Source organism: Leopardus geoffroyi, chromosome A1 (assembly GCF_018350155.1).
Source record: "Leopardus geoffroyi isolate Oge1 chromosome A1, O.geoffroyi_Oge1_pat1.0, whole genome shotgun sequence".
In the NCBI taxonomy this organism is placed as follows: Eukaryota; Metazoa; Chordata; class Mammalia; order Carnivora; family Felidae; genus Leopardus; species Leopardus geoffroyi.
In genome coordinates this window covers 50,458,917-50,475,985 of record NC_059326.1, presented here as the reverse complement: position 1 = coordinate 50,475,985, position 17,069 = coordinate 50,458,917, and the positions used below count along the sequence as shown (strand labels likewise).

The 17,069-nt window shown below is 36.5% G+C and overlaps 2 long non-coding RNA genes across 3 annotated transcripts in view; one reads left to right on the top strand and one right to left on the bottom strand.

Moving 5' to 3' along the window:
* Positions 1-17,069, bottom strand: part of LOC123598795 — a 314,546-nt gene that overhangs the window by 137,654 nt on the left and 159,823 nt on the right. The window contains exon 3 of the long non-coding RNA XR_006712791.1: positions 1,407-1,454. This is a non-coding gene — a long non-coding RNA (uncharacterized LOC123598795). The remainder of the gene's footprint in view (positions 1-1,406; positions 1,455-17,069) is intronic.
* LOC123598800 lies at positions 10,359-15,714 on the top strand. 2 transcript variants are annotated; one of them, XR_006712793.1, is made up of 2 exons: positions 10,359-10,494; positions 14,931-15,714. It is a non-coding gene; the product is annotated as an uncharacterized LOC123598800 (long non-coding RNA). The 2 variants fall into 2 exon arrangements; XR_006712794.1 differs by lacking the exon at positions 10,359-10,494 and adding an exon at positions 10,949-11,033.

Below are 17,069 nucleotides of genomic sequence, written 5' to 3'. Positions count from 1 at the left end.
GAGTTTCATTCCTTATTTATATGTCCTAAAAAACCACTCCCCAAATCAATGGACTAGCATATATGGACATATGTTCATTATATTATTTTTTTTCTCAGGACTGTGTTCAGGAACAACTGATATTGATAGAAGTTACGGATATTGCTCATATATTATCTATCTTCTAAGCAATGAAAAAAGATTATCTACAAAGTTATGGATATTGCTCATATATTATCTATCTTCTAAGCAATGAAAAAAGATTATCTACATGATAGCTGTATACGTTATCAGTGACCATTTCATCTGCATGCAAGTGAAATATTTAACCATTATCATTATAAGAATATCATATAGGGGTGCCTGGGTGGCGCAGTCGGTTAAGCGTCCGACTTCAGCCAGGTCACGATCTCGCGGTCCGTGAGTTCGAGCCCCGCGTCAGGCTCTGGGCTGATGGCTCAGAGCCTGGAGCCTGTTTCCGATTCTGTGTCTCCCTCTCTCTCTGCCCCTCCCCCGTTCATGCTCTGTCTCTCTCTGTCCCAAAAATAAATAAACGTTGAAAATTAAAAAAAAAAAAAAGAATATCATATAGTTTACTAAAACAACTGATCATATTTGCCTCTAGATTAAAGAAAACATATTACTTTATATTTGCAAAGGTAAGTAGGCATTTTCATAACTACCATGATGAATATTTAAATATATGTAACTAAATTTTCAACCACAAGTTCTCAATGTTTATTGCTTCTGAACATATTTTCCTCAATTCAATAACTTTTCTAATAACAAATAATTTGTGCAAGAGATTTAGTGTGCTTACTAAAGTTCAGTACATGCAACACAGAGAATCTAGAAGTGCTAAGGAAAGAGTGAAGAAAGATCACCTCAGAAACTCAGAAATTTACTTACAGAATTCAACCCTAGAGTACTTGGTAAGTGTTATGTTTCTTTCTAAAAGCAATGGAGAATTCATCACTTAACTCTGAGCAATAACCAAAGAAATGCATTTTTGAAGACTGACTAAAATGTGAACCTTAAATGGACAAGAGAACTTTAACGAGGTCTTGTGAAATTTGTGGCAGCAGCAAAACAAAAATCGGTAAGCTACATACTTGTGCATTCATCTCTCAAAAGAGAGAAGAACCTGCACTTTGCATAAATAGCTAACCAAAACATTAAGTATGCACAAGTGCACTCTAATTTGGGAGACTCCATTCGTTTCTTTAAGAACTGCATTGGACAGACAGCTTCTTTAGATGTGTGTATATTATGTTCTTGAGATAGCAAATAGAGATGCTGGTTTTTTACTTTCAAGAATTATTTTTCAGTTTTCTTGTTGTCAAAATTACTTATAAGTTTCCAGAAGCAGCATTAAATTTAGATAGTCTGGGCCCTAATAATAAAAGCATGAGATGAAACGTACCTACCTCTTCAACGTTAGCTCAAGCCCAGCAGAATCAGCAGCGCCAAGCACTCTGGAGTTGAATTAAAGAAAGATGTTATTTAATAAAAGATAGAAAGAAGTGATATATACATTTTTTCAAGTGTAAGGAGAAGATGGCATAGTGAATACTGATTCTACAGCTTAGTGATCCACAGACGCAAGACAGACAGCAAGTACGAGTGCGAGTAGGGACAGGGTAGGGTGACAGATGGCAGTTGTAAACGTCTTCACCTTGTACAATTCTTATAGCATATGATCAGTAAAATTTTGCTGAATGAATAAAGGCCATATGTATGGTATTATGATCTCAACTTTTTAAAGAAACTGAAAACAGGAAATAAGGCTCTATGCAGAAACTAAACATAACGTTTAAACATGAACATTACAAAACAAAAACGTAAGTAATTTTAACAACGAGATACACAGAACACAGAATTGCCGATGTTTATAATACCCATTGCTCTTACAATCAAACTGTGTTTGTTAAAGTAGAGAAAGATATACTTCCTGACTTATTTCTTCAACAGGGAGTATTCCCTGCACTCTGCCTCACTCTCTAATTCCTGACCTTCTATAAGCTAATCATTTAAATAAATACATTAGATCCTACTACTTTCCTACTTACATTTTCCAACAGTTTCCGACTGTACTTCACAAAACAAACAAACCCTATGTCATGAACTACAAACCCCTGCATCAATTGGCCTCTCTCTACTCAAACTTCCCACCTCCAACTCATCTTCCCCTCTTTTCATGTCCCATTGCACTAGGACCTTCTTCTCAGTTCCAGAAATACACCAAGCTGTTCCCCACATCAAGGCTTCCAGGAGCACAGCTCACTCTCTTGGAATATCACACTAGTTGTTCCTTGCCCGGGTCACTAGTCATTTCTCAGTCTATGAGGAGACTTTCTCCCATAATCGTGAGGGTAATAGGTCCCCTGGTGTTATTTTCTCTCATTGCTCGCTGCCGTTTCCCTGCATAGTACTTATCACAGGTGATAATCATGGAATTTAAGTATTGATATGATCATCACCAGCTTCCTCCTTTCCAGTGGGAACTCCATGAGGGTGGAAACTGTTTCTTTGTAGCCATCACCTGGCAGAAAGCCTGACATACAGCAGGTGCACGGTGCTTCTGAGATGAGTTTATAACTTAAAATAGTGCCAGGATTCTATTTAAATTGCCTAGAAAAACCTCAGTCTTGTAGGTGAAATGGCAATTTAATGACAAAGAAAAATTCAATTCCACCTAATTGTCCATGAAAAGGCAAAGGTGACTCCAAAGAACTAACAAATATACGGAATTGGAATAGTAAGAACGAATCTATACTGTGTCTATTACGTGAAACCTTAAAGACAGTGTGGAGCAAAATATTTTATTCATTTAATTTTTAAAAATTGTATTATGGTAAGAACAATTAGCATGAGATTTACCCTCTCAACAAATTTGTAGGTGTGTATAACAGTATTTTTGACTCTAGGTATAATGTTGTACAGCAGATCTCTCGATTTTATTCTTCTTGTTCAACTGAAACTTTATGCCGATTGACAAGTAACTCTCCATTCCCCCATCCCCTCAGCCTCTGGCAACCACCATGTCATGCTTTGATTCTATGAATTTGACTCTATTAGATATCCTATGTAAATGGAATCACACAGGGTTTTTCTGGGCCTCGCTTATTTCACTTAGCATAATGTGCTTAAGGTTCATCCATGTTGTTGCATGTTGCAGAATTTCCTTCTTTTTTTAATGGCTGAATGAAATTCCTTTGTATATATCACCTTTTCTTTGTCCATCCATCTGTTGACAGACATTTAGGTTGTTTCTATGTCATGGCTATTGTAAATAATGCTATGATGAACATGAGAGGGCTAGTGTGTGTTCATAATCCTGTTTTCAATTCTTTTGGATAAATACCCAGAAGTGGGATTGCTGAATGATATGGTAATTATATTTTTGATCTTTTGAGGACCCCCCTTACTGTTTTCTATAATGACTTCACCATTTACATCTCCACCAACAGTGTGAGAGTGTTCTCATTTCTCCACATCTGCATTAACACTTGTCTTTTGTTTTTTGTTAAGCCGTTTTTAAATTTTGAACTTCTAAAATCTCCATAAATACTTATTAAAATAATGTTATATAGCTCCTTTTTATGTTTATTCATTTTAGAAAGAGACAGAGCATGAGCAGGGAAGGGGCAGAGAGAGAGGGAGACACAGAATCTGAAGCAGGCTCCAGGCTCTGAGCTGTCAGCACAGAGCCCAACATGGGGCTCAAACCCACAGAAGGCGAGATTAGGACCTGAGCCAAAGTTGTATGCTCAGTAAACTGAGCCACCCACGCACCCTTATTGTATAATTCTTAAATCAAGCTCTCTTTTTAAATTTTTTGCTAAGGAAATAAATCATATAGTGAGCCTCCTACTCCAGGGCAACAGGTATAGATAGTGATGATTTAATAATGAAGAGTCAAGTGATAGTTGGCATTTTCAAAAAGCCAGTGTCACATGAAGCAGAGCAATTCAAATGGTTGCTGAGAACACAGTAACAATTTTCATTTTAAATGTTCAATGCAAAATAAGAAGAAAAAACACATTCTGCAGGATTTCTTTTTTTCATTTACAAAGACTACTATTTAAGGAGAAAAGCAAAATAGCAATTAAAAACTGTTTAACAAATATGGGCAAATGACAGTACAAAATGTTAACAACCAGAAGCACTGAACCATGTGGATTTAGACTCCCAAAGTGGCCTTTAAATGATTGGAAAATTCAAGTGCTCTTGTCTGCTATTCTGAAGTGCTTTTGTGTAAGTCAGGAATTGCAACAAGAGGACCGTTCTTGGCTTCATAAGTACTTCCTATGAACTTTTGAAATCCAATCTGTATCTTCATGTACACAAATATCACAAGGGTAATAACCGCAGATGGTAAGTGAACTCTAAATCTCCAGCCTCCTGGGATTTTTCATTCCTAATTTTTGTTATCATAAGCTTTTTTTATCAATACACTATATAAACAGATTCCATTTATAGATATTTTTAGAGCAAAGGAAAAGATCCTATATAATCTCTACTGTCACAATATTTTTGGTTTACTTATCTAAGAGAGAAATGTAGTGGTATGTTCATGTATCTAAAACTTTATTTGGGTGAGTTGATTAAAAGAATAAAAAAGAATGGTATGATTCTTCTGAAAGTCTCCATTTCCTGCTTTGGGGTAGTGTCACAATAACCATAATATATAGATGGATTAGATTTTCTCTTACATTTTCAGACCTGACATTTATGATAGGATTTCCTAATGACCCCACAGATCAGGGGCTTTTCAGGAGATAAATAATGTCACATCTGTAATACTAATTAATCTAAGTTTTTTTTTTAATAAAAGGAGTTTTAGAGCCTGAATGCATAGTGGCAACTAAACCAGCTCCAAGTCTACCTCGAGATGAAGATGATAGAGATGGGGATGGAAATGGAGATAGGAAGAGGAGGAGGAGGAAGAGAGAGAGAGATTCTCATAAAGCGAGGGCAAAGCATAGACCAAATATCACTGGCACCTGTCAGAAGTTTTTTTTTTTTTTTTTTTTTTTTTAATTTTTTTTTTCAACGTTTATTTATTTTTGGGACAGAGAGAGACAGAGCATGAATGGGGGAGGGGCAGAGAGAGAGGGAGACACAGAATCGGAAACAGGCTCCAGGCTCTGAGCCATCAGCCCAGAGCCCGACGCGGGGCTCAAACTCGTGGACCGCGAGATCGTGACCTGGCTGAAGTCGGACGCTTAACCGACTGCGCCACCCAGGCGCCCCACCTGTCAGAAGTTTTAAAGTGCTAATTTATATAAATATCCGAGATTATGAGTACTTTGTTGGACACAGATTGAAATAAATTCTGGCAAGAGACATGAGCAAAGTGTGACAAAACATAAAAAGACAGTAATAACCAATAACCAAAAACTAACAGATTACACAGTGCTCTTAAATTTTCTTGTCAGAGGATTTGGGAAGCCAAAAATGACATACAAGAGGTATATTTAAAATTAAGTCTTCTATTTCTTGTTATTTAACTGCACAAATCTATAGATCATAGTCCTATGTTTTGGCAAACTAACATTTTATGCATCTTCAATAAGAACATCATTATTTCCCAGCAAAAGAGTTCAATATTGATACTAATGTTAGGAACAAAATGGAAGAATGTAATTCTGATTTCTACATCTACTTCATTTTGTTTTCTTTTGACTCATAGAAGTGTCCCCTCTCCATTTAAGACTAATCCTTGAACTGTCTTAAAAAGATCAGTCATACAAAGACTGATCTTTGTATGATTCTTCCCCAACTCCATGCACTTGAACCCTTCTGTCTCCCTCTCCATTGTTGCCTCAAAGATGCCCAAATTCCCCCCAATCTTTGAGCAATCATTTTCCTCTCTTCTTTATTTCACTAAGAAATTTCACTGGGTATATTCCTCCTGCTTCAAGTTCCATCCCTGCCACCCACTTCCCGTGAAAATTGGTTTTTGTCTCATTCTCACCTGAGGCTACTCTCCATAAAGTCAACTTCTAATCATAAAATTCAGTTGTTTTCTAAATCCTCATTGTCATCCTATGCATTATTGACAAACTAGTTTTTCATGAAAAAAAATCTGCTTCCTTGACATCATGAAATATTGCCTTTCACTGGATCCTTCTAAATTTTTGAGGGGTGTTTTTTGTTGTTGTTTTTTTCTCCAACTATTCTTCCCATTCCTTTCACTGCTCTCGTCCCTTAATTGCCAGTGCCCCCTTATCTTTATCCATTGATCTTCCTTTCAATACTCTCTTCATGGATTCCTATAATTTTCATTTATTGGCTCAGTGAAAAGTATGCCATAGAAAACTATGTATCTCCAGCAGCTGCTGAATCCTTCTTGGATGTTGCACTGACATATTCAACTCAGTGTTCTCAAACAAGGTATTTTCCCCCAACTATATCAGCTCCTAAAAATTCTCAATTTTTTTTTCAATTCTCTTTGACTTTTCCCTTTCCATAAATCTTTTTTGTTATGTCCAAGCAGCACTCAAATATAGTGGGTTTGTTTTTCACAGTGCTATTCGCATCCACCTTTTCCTATTTACTTCTGCTGCCATGATTCAACCCTATATCCTTATTAACATGGTCTCTTCCCCCTTCCTTCCCCTTCAATACCTCTGCTGTCTTGTTATCAAAGTTGACATCCTTCCACATAGCTCAGATTGTATGTTTCCTTCACCAAAAAGTTTCAATAGTTCAAATAAAGATCAGACTCCACCAGTCACTCATAGACCTGGTTTGTGTACATAACAACTTACCCCAAAACTTAGTGTCATTAAATAACTGGGTTAGGAATCTGGACAAGGCATAACAGGAATATCTTATCTCCGCTCCACAACATTGAGTGCCTAATCTGGAAGATTTCAAAGTTGTGAACTGGATTCATTTGAAGCTCAGTCACTCACAGGTTTAGCAATTGGTGCTAACCACCTCCTTAAGTTGACCTTTTCATTGGGTCTTTGCATGGACTAGTTTGGGTTTCATCACAGGTTGATGGATGAATTCCAAGGGCAAGAGTCACAAGCAAAAGAGACAAGCAGAAACTCTTTTCTTTTTTCTTTTTTTTTAACATTTAATTTATTATTGAGAGAGTGTGCATGAGCAGGGAAGGGGCAGACAGAGAGAGAGGGACAGAGGATCTGAAGAGGGCTCCGCACTGAGACCACTGAGCCTGATGCCATTGTGGGGCTCAAACTCATGACCCATGAGATCATGACCTGAGTCAAAGTCAGATGTTCAACCAACAGAGCCATCCAAGCATGCCAGAGCTCTATTTTTTTATGAACTAGTCTCAGAAATCACATAGCATCACTTGCACAGTTTTCCATTGGCTGGAATAGTTTCAAGCCCACTCAAGTCCAAAAAGAAATAGAATCTACCTCTTGGTGGGGAATGGCAAAGTTCTGGAAGCATGAGCACCACAAATACGGTTGTTGTCATTTTGGAAAAATACAATCTGCCACAGATCTCCACCAGCTGGTGTTAACCTCCATTCTCAGTTGGACACTGCACTAATGCCATATAGGGTTTTCCTTCTCCAGCCTTTGACTCCTCCTACACATGCACCCTCATCTTGAGGTGGAACATATCACCAACCCTTTATGGAATTATGTCCCAAACTAAACTTAGAAAATCAAAGTAGGGGCAGAAAAGCAAAGAGAGATTCATTTACCTTACAATAATCTGGAATTCTAGATGTTATACCATTAGAGATTGCCAATCTTAGCAGCAGAAAGAATTTAAGGCTGTATGCTCTTCATTCTGAGGCTGAAATTATAACGTGCTTCTTTTCTTCACCCCAATCTCCTATTTACTTGACCTGAAATGACCCTTCCCACCCCAACTCCATCTCCTACTCTAAATCCCTCTGCTTCCGGGTGAACCAATCCAAGCCTGATGAAAGAATGAGAGAAAAAAGGACCATCAATCTGGCAAAATAAATCAATCAAAGACCAGTGGAACCATGGCAGGAGACATATAGAATGGAGAAGAAAAGAGAAATGGAGTAAACTGAGATGAGCTAAATTGCACCTTGCAAGGAAAAGCAAAGACGGGTTTGAGACCTGCCTGTAGGGCTGATGGAGTAATAGAATATACTTTCAGTGATATAACATCCCAACCTCTTATAGCTCAAGAAACATAACTAAGGGTTTAAATAAATTTATTTTTCTTCTTGCAAACTCAGCAAATATCCAACACACTTTCACTTTCCTTCCTCTACACCTCAGCCCCAAACATATGCTTCATCTGGAATAAATGTCTTCCCTAAATAAACATGTTGATCTTTTCAGCTCCCATTGAAATATCATCTTCTTTATAAAATCATCTCAAAAGTGGTATCTCCCTGAGACAAATATACATACATGGTAATTTCCTGTGTCTTTTATTACACTTACTACATGGATACTAGAGAACATTTTCTATACCCTCTGGCAAATGGAAAGATCCTCAGGAGTAACAGATTCTCACTTCTTTCTTCCCACAGCACGTTAGGCAATGCCTCAAATGTAGAGAAGTTGGATTAACACATAATAAATTATTCAAATCTGTGAATGGAATTTTGCTGCAATCATACTTGGGATTTTGAGTATCATTCTGGCTGTTCCTTCTCATAAAAAACACATCAAAGCTAAAGAAGTTATAATTAAAAGCAATTATAATGATCAAGAGTTTGCCTTCAGAAGGAAGATGAGATTCTTCAAAAAAGAAAAAAAACTAAATAATAATAAATTAAGATTGTAAAGACAAAGCTTAATCTATAAAAATTTAAGAGATTAATATGTTAAGTGAATTCAAGTACATATAACAAATTTTGGTGTACTATTATTTTTGAAAATCCCTCAAAATTTAAAAATAGTAAAATCAAGACGAATAAAATTTTTGATATGTGGTTAAATTTTTTCCACTAAATTATAATGTACAGTTGGCCAAAATGGTATAAATGTTCCACTCATCTTGACAAAACTTTCGAGGGTTTTCTTCCTGACAACAGGCCCCTGACCACCCTTTCCTTAAAGCTTTTACTTTAAAAACATGCAATTTTAAATCCTTTCTCTGCCCCTTTAAGATATAAAGCTTCTCCCAGCTTCATGCCAGTTTTACAACCTACCAGTGCCTTTCCCAAGGATTTGGGAGGGATCCCTTTGAAATGTAATCATCAGAAAACATAAAGCCCTTCTATGCTAGTTTCTGTGGTACAGTAAGTGTCAATTAGCAAACACAGATGGCCTGATCACACTGACCAACCAGTCACCTAACATTCTCCTGCTTTTCCATTAGCTCACAAAGGTGTTTAACTCTCTTGCCTTTTGTTTCAAGAGAGTATCAATTTCTCTCCCTTATTGCAAAAGTCTTGAATTAAGTATTCCCTGCCTGTTTAACTCCATCAGGTGCAAGTTTTCTTCGACAACTGTCACCTAAGAGAATTATCAGCCTAACTGATGCATGTCAAATTTAGAGAAAAAGTGTTAAGAAAATCAAAGTATTTTTTTATTTTTTTTAATGTTTATTTATTTTGGAGGGAGAGAGACAAAGCACAAGTGGGGGAGGGGGAGAGAGAGGGGGACAAAGAAAAAGAGAGAGAGAGAGGGAGAGAGAGGGAGAGAGAGAGGATCTAAAGCAGGCTCCAGGCTCCAAGCTGTTAGCACAGAGCCGGACACAGGACTCAAACCCACAAACCAGAAGATCATGACCCAAGCTGAAGTCAGACTCTTAACTGACTGAGCCACCCAGGCTCACAAGAAAAACAAAATATTTTTATAAACCATTCTAAACTAGTTTGACTCATTAAAGACAAATCCATATACTTTCATACCTTGCCCTTTGGTGTTATCATCAAAGATAGAAGACTGGGCAGAAGTGGACAGAATGCTGAATCCAGGATAAAATTTATTTTTTCAGTCATTTTTTTTCCATCGATTCCACAAGATATTTTTGGCCACTTCAAAATACTAGGCACTGTGACTGGGCGTTTACTATTAAAAAGATGACACTATCCAGTCTCCTCCCATATGGACCTCACAGTCTGGACTGAGGCAGCAAAATGTAAACAGTACATTACCGTGCAATGCGCTAAGTGCTCCTCTGAGCTCTAATGCCAACAGTTATTCCAGTCTCCTCCCTGTCACATGCCTCAACTCTGCTTGGATAGTTCAGGTTTCCTGTGTACTTGTGAGGCAGCCCAATCCCAACATCAGCAAGGGGCTTTTTTTTTTTTAAGTGTTTTATTTATTTTTGAAGACAGAGATATAGCACCAGTGGGGGATGGGCAGAGAGAGCGGGAGACAGAATCTTAAGCAGGCTCCAAGCTCTGAGCTATCAGCACAGAGCCTCATGCAGTGTTTGAACCTATGAACCAGGAAGTCGCTAAACTGAGCCACTCAGGCTCAGCCCCTCAGTGGCCCTCAGCAGGGGGCATCTTAATGAACAGAGAGGCAGAATTCACAACTCCTTGCTGCTTTGCTTCTAGTTTCCAGGAGGTAAAGATTCTTCATCCAGGTGATCATACTTCTGAGATTTATTCACTGACTACTCAAATTCAAAAACCTTTCTAAAGATACTCTGACCTTTCTATTTGTTAATTTACATGTCTCTTCCATTTCCTATGCTTCAACCTACATAGATGAAAAGTAATTAACTTTCACTCATACTTACTCTGACCTTGAATAATTTGTATATTAGGGTTAGAAACTGGTATGAATAGATAGTATTGCAATTTACAGCAGTTAAATAATCATCTTCCTCAAAACTAATATTCTATCATCTAACTGTTTCAATTTTTAGGTCAGGAAAAAAATGTCAGAAATTATGAAACTCACAACTGTTAGTCACCTTTGCAATAGAATTATAGATCCGCTTTGAAAGACTTGAGTTTTGTTGATACCTTTCTTGCTTGGAAACAAGAGACAATCTTTCCTTCTGTCCTTGTTTACTGATTTAGTGTGCTTGTTGCCATGGTAACAAATCCATAGCTCCCAGGAGATCAGTGTTTTGAACTCTGAATCTTTTGACCTTCTGAAACCAGCAATATAGAAAAGGTAAGAAGGTAAGTTCTAAAGTCCCTCAAGTGGACCAATTTATGGAAATACATATTCTGCTGCTATGCTCCAAACTATATGCAGTGTAAATCTCTAGTATTTTAGAAGAGAAGAATACAAATAGACACTGTGCCTTGAATTATCAAACTATTGTGAGATTAGCTTTATAAAACATGCTGTTAGAACCTATCCCCAGGCCTGCATGCATAACAGCTTTGACCTTAGAAAAGGCTTCATGATCAACTTTTTAGATATTTAGGTACATGCAGAAGTGTGTACAAAACAGGTCTTTTCCTACAATAATCTTACAATTAATTTGCATATTAAAATAAATTTGTAAGTAGAAAATACAGTTGGCCCTTGAACAATGTGGAGGTTAGAGGCCCTAACCCCCCATAGTCAAAAAACCATATATAATTTTTGGCACCCCCAAAAACAACTTCTAATAGCCTACTGTTGACCAGAAGCCTTACTGATAACAAATAGTCAACTGACACGCATTTTGTATGTTATATATATATACATATATATATATATACATATATATATATATAATATACTGTATCTTACAATAAAAAAAACTAAAAAAAGAAAATGTTAAGAAAATCATAAGGAAAATATTTTTACAGTACTATACTGTAAAAAATCTACATATAAGCAGTTCAAACCCATGTCTGAAGGGTCAAATGTATAGAAGAGAAAAATAAATAACTACCTATAAATAATAACTTTGGTTTTCTTAATATAAGGGGTAAGGTCTTTTAAGGTTAAGGTACAAATTAGGGTACAAATGAACTGAGCAAATCTCAGCAGATTTCATTTACACATTTATTTATTAATTCATTAAATATTTATTGATCTCCTACAAACAAAAGGCGAGTGTATTGGGTAAATAGAGTGAGCAAGGGAAAAGGGAAAAAGGGAAGGAAATGAGGCAGAAGCCAGATCCCTGTAGAGCCTTTAAAGGTATTTTAAAGTGTCTGAATTTATTCAAAGTACACTGGAAGTCATTGGAGGGCTTTAAAACAGGAGAGGAAACAAAATCAGATTTGCATTTCTAAAAGTAGCTGCTGGATACTTTATTATTTACAGCTAAAACTTGATCATATTTTTAGAAGAAATTTAATTGTGCACAAATCTGTATGATTTGGACATTAAAATGGGTGGATCATCCATGCATAATCCCAGTGATTGCTGGAACCAATTGTGTCTAGACAGGGCATCGACATGAATCACCTTAATTTTTGTCTGTCCTAAGCTTTGACTACTGTAATCCTGTGGATGACAACAATGATGATTTAATGGTACCACTGCTAACAATACGTACCATTTATTAAGAATTAAGCATTTTGCAGACACCATACTGAATGCTTTGTATTATATATCACATTTAATCCTTATAAGAACCCCATACAGTGTCCATTTTATAGATGAGTAAACAATCTTAGAGTGATTAAGAGAGACCTTCTTGACTTCAAGCAGAATAGATACTGAATTAGGAGTTCATCCAAGATCTCACTAATTCCATAAAGTAAACTCTTAGCCTTGAAATGTGATTTTAATTGGTTTCTTTTAGAAAATCTGGATGTAACTTTTTTTACGGTTACCTTTTTTCCACTAAGTAGATATAACAACAGTATTTGATTCTGAGTAGAAAACATATCTAGAAATGTATTATGTTTTTCTTTTCAAAGATGCAACAGTACAACAAACAACAACAGTGGCACTGCCATTAAATGTACTGAGTTTTGGCCAAGGCAGCACGTGAAAGTTATACTGATTCACTGAAATTTGTTATCTTTTTTCCTAAACATCAGCAAAACAAACCCATTATTAACTCAATGGCATTTCAACCAATAAGAAAAAAGAAACATTCAAAGAAACCAAACCTGCTATAGTGTTTTCTGTCCCGATTCACGTTGTGGCAACCTCCTATAAATCAGGAAGAGAGTGATTCACATTTTACCCATTCCCCAAATTCTAACAAGTTAAAATTCTTAAGTTACTGAATGTATCTCTCCTTAATAACGAATTCATCTGGAATCACTGGGTTCCACTCCTGAAGCCAAGACTACACTGTATGTTAACTAACTTGAGGAAAAAAGTAACTAATTCATCCAGTGTCTTTCTCCCAGAAAGACCGGAGCCTAGAATACACCCAAAAATAATTGTTTTTCCCTTAAAAACTCGTGCTAGCTGTTGCTGCTTCAGGACCAGCCTTAAGCATCCTGCTGGCCCTCCAGCCAGCACATCATACATAGAGAATACGTCTTCATTTTTTGGCAGTTTTTCTTAGAGTTCTATAAATGTCTTTTAACTATTTTTGCTTTCTATTCTATCTAGAATCTTCTAATATTCACTACCAGTCTGTTTTTATCTTTAATAAACCTAATAATCAAATATCTTTTTTCCAAAATCATTTCTCCCTCTTAGCACTCTAATACCTGACACTCACATCAACACACCTTGACATCACCCATCCACAGACAGTGATTTGGGCGGGGGGTGGGGGGAGCAAGAAAATGAAGAAATATCAAATGACTCTTCAACTTTCTGACTCTCATTAGGTTCTTTCTGATGATTCCTCTAATAGCTGTGTGACTAGTTTAACATTTGGAAAAAAGACAATGAGCTGTTGCCACTCTCATTTTATGATGATGCAAGGTTAGTTGTCAAATAACACAAGTGGAAACTCATGGTAAAACTTTCAAGATGTTTAGTTTGGGCTAAAGAAAAAAGATAAATTATTCCAGGCCTCTCCCTTTCACCCCAGCACACATATACTTGGGAAAGACAGGCTGTCAATCACTCTTGAGTGACTCATTATTCAGTCACTTCTGTGCCTTCACTCAAATATTATTTGAGTGATTTCAATGTGATAAGCAGCAAAAGGATGACATAGCTCCTTCTTGCAAAACACACAGATTTTAGGAGGGGGGAGACGGCATGACAGACATACCACAGTACAGGGCTGAGTATAAGCTCATGAAGACAGGGGCAGAGTTTCATATTAAATCGGAGAAGGAAGAGTTCACTTTAATTAAGATCAGGGAAAGTTTTGATGGAGAAGTAACATCCCGTCCCTTCAGGATGGGCAGAGTTTTGACAGGAAGATGAGGGAGGGAGGGGTTGTTGGGGAAAGCATCAGAGGCAGAAGAAAGGGCATGAGCAAGGCAGATTTAACGTAGTGGAAATAGCATGGACTGGGAGTCTGGGATGCATGTGTGGGTGCAAGCCCTTCACCTACTAACAATCACATAGTCCTCAGTCCCCTTCTGTATAATTAGGGTTGAACTAGAGGATCTCCAAGTTTGCTTTAAATTCTAAAATTCTATGATGTTTAAAACCCAGAGATGGGAAGCCACACAACATAATTATAGAACAGCAAGGAGTATCGCTTATCTGAAGACTAATAGATATACACAGGCAGTGAGAAATGAGATTGGAAGAATTGTTTAAGGCCATATGGCATTTGAATGCTGGTGTAGAACTGGGGTTGTACATAGTAGTCCATGGAGATCCAGTGAATATATCCCATACCACCCAACATTTGTTGCAAATCAATCTAATAATAGTTTAGAGGGTAGAATTGAGCCAAGAGGTGTGTAAGTGGCTATTATAAGATCAAGTTATGGGTCCTAGGAGTGAGAACCAGTGCTGTAATGGTAGGAATAGAAATGACATTATAGACGTGAAAGGCACTGTGAGTAAGCTGTATCTATCCAAGAAGAGCTTAATTTACTAAGTCAGAGATCTACCTCAAGAAAAGTATTTTTTTGTCATCAAAAGAAAGTTAACCCCACTTATGAATCTCAAGCCTGGATTATTATAAGTCACTAAGAATTGCCACTCTCTTCTCATAATATCTTTTATTTTTGACTTTCCTCTTGCCTATAGTGCCTGTCTAGGGCCTTAAGAAAAGCATGCTATGTTCCTGACAAGATAGTGACCAAGAATTGTCTGTTGGCTCCTTCCCCCAATTTACTCATGAGGACCAGAGCCACAGCATTTCTCATAAGTGTGATGCTGCCAGAACAATAGGCAAATAGAAGACAAAAAGTAGAAGAGAATATGAAGTCCAGAACTAGGCCCAGGAGGAATTCAAATATAGCAGTGATGGCACCTCAACACAGTGAGGGGAAATGATGATAATTTGGTAGGCTATATTAGGAAAAGTTGTTCATTCTATGAAGGGAAACATGGTTGTTTCCTTATTGCACACTCTATACAAAGATGGAAAACAAATGGAATAAAGACTTAATCTGAAGGCATAAATACAAACGTAACTGAAGAAAAATATAAGAGAATATCTTTGTGAATTAAGCATTGGAAAGATTGCTTAAACACAGAGATTCCAAAAGCACAATACAGAAAGCCAAGTGATACATACTGCATAAATAAAAAATAAGGTTTCCTGTTTAATGAAGGATCCCAGACAGAGTAAGCAGAAAAACAGTAGCCAGAAAGAGGATATGTTAAAAGTCTAAAATCAACCATAAACCAATCTCTAAGTTATACAAAGAATTCTGATAAAACAATAAAAAAAACAATAAGCTCATTTTTAAAAATGAGCCACAATAATCAATTCACAGAAAGCTAAGTCTAAATATCTAGTAATACTCAAATTCATTAGTAACCCAAGATGTGATTAAAAGTACAAAGAAATATCTCTTTCCAACTATAAAAATTAGAAAGCCAGTAACACCAAATTTTTGGTGAAGATTTGGGGGGAAGAGGATATTTATGCACTGCTGAACAAAATAAAATCTGGGTATAGTCATTTTGGAGATCAATCTGATAAAATTAAGTATCAAATGAAGGCATGATCGCATTCCTGGGTATCCATAGCAGGACATGTCTGAGGATGTTTATTGGGTAATTGTGGGGTAACAGAGAGTTTGAGACCTTGGTATACCTCAGTGCAGGAAAAAAAATTAACTGGACTCAACACTGAAATACCAAGCAAACTATGAATATGAAATATAGCAGTTAGAAGCAATGATATAGAGACACACACATTTTACCAACAATGTTAAATGAATAACATTGAATAAATGAATAGAAGAAGCTTTGTAGGACAATATATGTTAATTCCAAACACATATACAAAATCTAAAGTTACCAAACATGGAAACAGAAAGAAGAATGGTAATTATCAGGGGCTAGAGGTAAGGAGAGAAAGGGAGTTGTTTTAAAGGGTATAAAGTTTCAGATTTGCAAGACAAAAGACTTCTGGAGATATGTGTCACAATGGTGTGAATATACTTATACTGAAATGTACACTTAAAAATGATTGAGGAGGTAAATTTTATGTTATGTGGTTTTACTGTAATAAAAACATTAAAATAAATACAAATTAAAACATATATACAATCAAAACTACTAATGAGTTTATAAGATAAAGGCATATTTAAGAGCCCATATCAACATGTGTTAACCCCACCTATGGTGAGGATTGGATTGAAATGAGAATCAGAGATAGAGAAAATTGAAACAAACAAAAAGTTCTCAACAAGATACTAGCAAATTGAATCCAACAGTAAATTAAAAGAATTATTCACCACAATCAAGTGCGATTTATTCCTGGCTTGCAAGAGTGGTTCAATATTCACAAATCAGTCAACGTAATACACCACATTAATAAAAGAAATGATAAGAACCATATGATCCTCTGAATAGATGCAGAAAAAGCATTTGACAAAATACAACAGCCTTTCTTGATAAAAACCTTCAACAAAGTAGAGATTGAGGGAACATACCTCAACATCATAAAGGCCATATACAAAAGACCCACAATTAATATTATCTTCAATGGGGAAAAACTGAAAGCTACTCCTCTACAGTCAGGAACAAGACAGGAAAGTCCACTCTCACCATTGTTATTTAACATAGTACTGGAAGTCTTCAGCCTCAGCAGACAACAAAAAGAAATAAAAGGCGTCCAAATCGGTAAGGAAGAAGTCAAACTTTCACTATTCTCAGATGACATGATACTCTATATAGAAAATCCAAAAACTCCACCAAAAAATTGCTGGA